Source organism: Bremia lactucae, linkage group LG6 (assembly GCF_004359215.1).
Source record: "Bremia lactucae strain SF5 linkage group LG6, whole genome shotgun sequence".
Classification (NCBI taxonomy): Eukaryota; Oomycota; class Peronosporomycetes; order Peronosporales; family Peronosporaceae; genus Bremia; species Bremia lactucae.
In genome coordinates, this window is record NC_090615.1 from 7,568,212 (window position 1) to 7,573,220 (window position 5,009).

Sequence of the window (5,009 nt, forward strand, 5' to 3'; positions counted from 1 at the left end):
GCGATTCCAGTAATAGTCGCAACTTACGCGAGTAAGTCTTCTCACGTCCACGATGCCCACTTATGGGTGCCCCGTAAAACTGAAACATGATATGTAGTCGCAAATCATTATGAGTGGGAATGAGGTTTCTCGCCAGCAATGGTTGTATAGTACAGTAATTTATTGTGATGTGTATTGATCTGATAAAGATCGATACAATGTTGACAATTCCTTTAAATGTCGTTGTGATGGATTCTTAATGTGATCCATCCAACCTTTACGAGTCTTTCTTCTTCATAGGCTCTTCTAACGTCGTCAAGAAATGTTGACGACGGAATACCTATTGTTGCAAAAGTGGGCTAAGTCTCAATGTTGGTTTTCGCAGCCAGCTCAGATCGGGCAGGCACGAAAGGGCATCAGCAACGACGTTAACTCGTCTACATTCCGCGGAGAAATTATAATCCGCGATACTTAGTAACCATCTATTCATTCTTTGTGAGAGATGTGGACAATTTATGGCCGAGCGTAAAGACGCATGGTCAGAGTTAACAATGAACAGTCTATCTCTTTAAGATATAATCCTATCTTAGCCAGTGCATATTTTATGGCAAGTAGTTCCTTGTCATGCAATGATATTACGCTCAGTGGTTGAAGCTGACGCGACTGATTGCCGACGACGCGCTCTGCGCCGTTTGTGTGATATTGCGGTAACGCACAGCCAATTGCAAAATTGCTCGCGTCGCAGACCACATGAAATGGTCTGTCTTGGTCTATATCGCCAAGATCAGCTATTGCATCTAGCATTGCTTGATACATTCACAGGAGCGCTCGCAATCATCTTTCCATGACCACTTTACTCTTTCTTAACAAACAAGAAATCTGTACCGTCCTTTCGGCATGTAGCGCGAGCCCTTATACAAGTAAGCCGGAGGCCCGAACAACTTTCAAAGTCCTCTGTATCGAATCGCACCGGCCAGTCGGTGATCGCCTCTTTCTGATCTGGGTAAGGACGTACGCCGTATTTTCCTACGACGCATCCACCCCCGAATTTGTAAATGCTGTAGTGGCATTTTACAAATGCAGAAAATAATTCTTGGCGACATATTTTAATTGAATCCTGTGCCTACATTGCTTGATGCTTATTAAGGCTACAATTTTACTTCTCAGGTTCGGCAAACGTGGTTGTATATCTTGAAGTTGTTTCGTACAAGACAGGGTATTTCCCCTTGCGGCAAATATTCACTTGTTGGGATTTGGATACAACTCATGCGTACGCATAAGTGTATAGACCATTCGGACATTGTCACGATGTACTTCAACGTTTGACTTTTTCGGTCATGGCACGGCTATGAACGAAGACCTTATCTAAATAACTCGGTGTAAAAATCTCATCCCAAACTCAACATATTCGTAATACATAGCTGTATGTTAGAGGGGCGTTACTTAGTCCTGTGGCATTACTAGCCATTCTCAAATCTAACGCTTGGGGTGCATACTTCTGTATCCTGTTCACGCATGAGAACCTGATAGAACCCGCCATTAAACTCGTGAACGAAAAGGTGGATATCATAAAGAACCGAATATAGTTACGTCCTTTCTCGGTATCGGCGTTTGAATCGTTACTGTATCAGCAATCAATTTATTAGGTGCATGCACATGCACTATTCGCTACCCACCTATGGCCTTTCACACACAGAAGGTCGGAAAGATGTGTGGCATTAAATATATATTCCTATTTTACCAGTCATAAAATCTCATCTCTGTCGATAACACTATTATGTATTGCAGGCGTATATTTCTAGATACCTCGCGTAAAGAATGACGCTAGGCGACATCCCTCCTAATGCGAATGCACCTATGTGCATCCCAAACACAAGGGTGGGTCACAATGTGAACTGCACCCAAGTGGTAGGTCCAATCACATTACTTAAGTAACTGACCATCCCCTTAAGTACACAAAGTAAACTTAACGGGGATTATGTAAATTAGGGCAAATATAGCCCGTTACAGCAGGGGTGACAATGCGAGCTGCTATCATTCCCTTCTACTTGCTTCAAATCTACGCCATGCAAAGGTATAATCACCAAGCAAGAATTACACTAAATATACTTATCCTACCTTGAGTTCATCTATCGATTAATGCTAGCTAGACCGGATTTCATATACTTGTATTCGGCGTACAAGTACGCTCGTACCTTTTTCGTACGAAGCAGCTAAAATATATCCGCCTATTTAAGTTTGCTGTCATTGCTGATAATAACTTGCCATTATATTACGTAGCCTTGCTCAGACCATAAAGAGACACCCTGACGCGATCTTGATAAGACGTCAAGGCATTAAAAGCGGTGATTTAATTAAACAATACGCGTCCCATTCAGACAGTATCGGAAGCTTCAAATTACCGTTCGTAGAAGCCGCGGCAAAAATAGGCAGTACATACCTGCTCTCTCTCTCCATCAAGCTCTTCCAAAACCAAAACAAAACACCCGAGTCGAATCCTGCAGTGTTGCCCGAGCGGACCATGTCCCGAGCTCTATATGCCATCACGACAAAGACAATAATGTATGCAATTGAACCTAATATGTCGTCTTCGATATCATACAGAACTTTTTCCTACGCTTTGGGAACGTTCGTAAAACACTTGGTTTCATTCGCTAACACGGCGACCGTGTCAGCGAGAAACACCGCATAGCTATCGAGTTCCATCTTCGCCCTTTGGGAAGGGAGTCCTCTTGCTGAGCGTCTTCGCCCCAATAGGAACCCTGGCATAGCAGCGAGCCATCCATATGGCAGCGCTTGTCGCATTTGTAACAGACAACGTCTGCATTGCCCAACTCCATGGGAGTGGCATCTGACCTCTCGGCCGACGGCTTATATCAAGCGGTCGCCGAGGCACTGTTGAAATATTGCTCCTGAACTAAGGCAATTTAGATTGCCTCTTCCATCGTCGACGGCACCTTTCTAAAAAGAGCCTGTCGCGATGGGTCATGCCGTAGTCCGTTCATAAACGTGGGCACCTTAGTGTGCTCCAGATTCGAACCAACAGTAATGGATGCCGACAGCAAGCGCATCTCCTGCACATACTCTTGCAGAGATCGCTTCGCCTATCGCGCTTCAAAGAAGCGCGTCTGAAGGAACATTTTGTTGTTCGGCGGCTGATACATGGCGCGAATCTTTGTCTTAAAAATTGCCCATGTTGAAAAGCCTTTCCAAGTGCGGTAAGCTATGAGCAAGCCCACTCTGAGGCCTAACCGCGCAGATGCGACATGGCGTACGACATCATCATGCTGTCGTTCTCGATGAGCTGCGTCACACCTCATTGCTCCACGGCTAAAGGCCAGTGGACAATCGTGTGCGCTGCAGTTTCATCGAACTTGAGGGGGTCCATCCGAATGGACTCGGCTGATGCGACAGGGCAGAGGGCATCTCAACAGTCCTGTTGAGAGCCTCACTCCGAGCCTGGTCACGCCTAAGCTCATCCAGAGTCTGAGTGACGGACTCCGCCGCAGCATGGTTTGGTGCCTCGGACGCGGCTATCCGCTGTCCAAGCACGAATGCCTCAAACTGCTCCAACTAAGCAACATGTTACTCAAGAGGATTGCCCAAGAGCCTGGACCGGGCTTGTTCACCAAGTCCCTGCGCCACCTCCCGATGATGTTCGGAGAGGTGGGAAACGAGCCCAATCGATATTGAGGCTTATCCTCACGTACTCGCAGAGATGCGGGTCGTGGGAAGAATTTTAAGTTCTACCAAGTGTAGGCGGGCACGTCTTTATGCGGCCACAGTCTACTTAAGCACACACTTTAGCACAGGTAGGACCGTCTACTCTCGTGTGCAGTGAGTTAGTAGTGGTGGTTGCCTTAGCGACCTCACCTAACGCACTAAGTACTCTGGTATACGTGTCGTCCGACTCCTCGTGCGCACTTACAAGTAGGAAGTAGTCTCAGACTGATTTATATTTAATCGTAAGGTTGACTCCCTTACATGGCCCGCTATTTAAGCAATCGGCAAAGAGCTTGTAGACTGCTAATACTTGTAAGCGATGTAGTGGCCACTGCTTCATGATAAAGTAATTCGAACCTGGTATCAGGTCGATCTCGTGTCAAGTGCGTTTATCATAGGCAGCTCAAATGATACCAAATCAGGGAACACAACCATGAATTCGATCAAATCCTTATACAAACAATTTATTTTTAACGACTCCCAAGTGAGACGTAAGTCGTTCAGCCAGAGTCTTCTCATCGACATCATTATCGTCCATCTATGAGCTGCTCAGAAACCGCACGTTCAGTTATTACTATCGCCGACCGAATATCGGCCACATATATGTGACAAGTACGCAGGTCTTGTCACAAGGGACTTTTTCACTTTGCAGATTACGCAAGAATTGTTTCGATTCGAGCGTTTGCAATTGACTTACCTCGAAGTTAACTTCGGAAGCCAACACTTAATCCGTTGTTTACCAGAACGTTTAACATCTCGGTTCTTACTGGGAACTTAGTTCTTGGGGATTGTTCTCTTAAGTGTTTTGGAACTTATTTCCTGATGGAAACGGGAAGTATCCTCCCTTAATTGGCGCGAGCTGAGATTGCCAATTACAGCAAATCCTTTACGATCGACTTGTTCTTTTAGGTATCTTGGGACTTATACCCTAATAGAATGGGGAGTATCCCCCCAACTAACTCGAGCTGCGGTTGCAAATTACAGCGAAATCCTCTACGATCGATTATCCAGTCGATCTAAGATTGTCGCACCATCTCTTATAGGCACACGTTTGGAAGATGGCCATCTGATGAACGAGAGACAGGCATTGTCACGGCTTGGTGCTGCAAACTAATGCAAAGATCGTACTTTCTGAGCAATAAAAATCCCAAAATGACAACCAAATTCATCATGATTGAATCCTCATCGTACTTTTTATCCTTGAACGTATTGGATACCAACTGGCTTTGAATGATGACGGTGCGATTTCCGCAGGCAACTTTGGCCATTACATTCATGGTGACTTTCAATTGCACCGTACGAGCTTT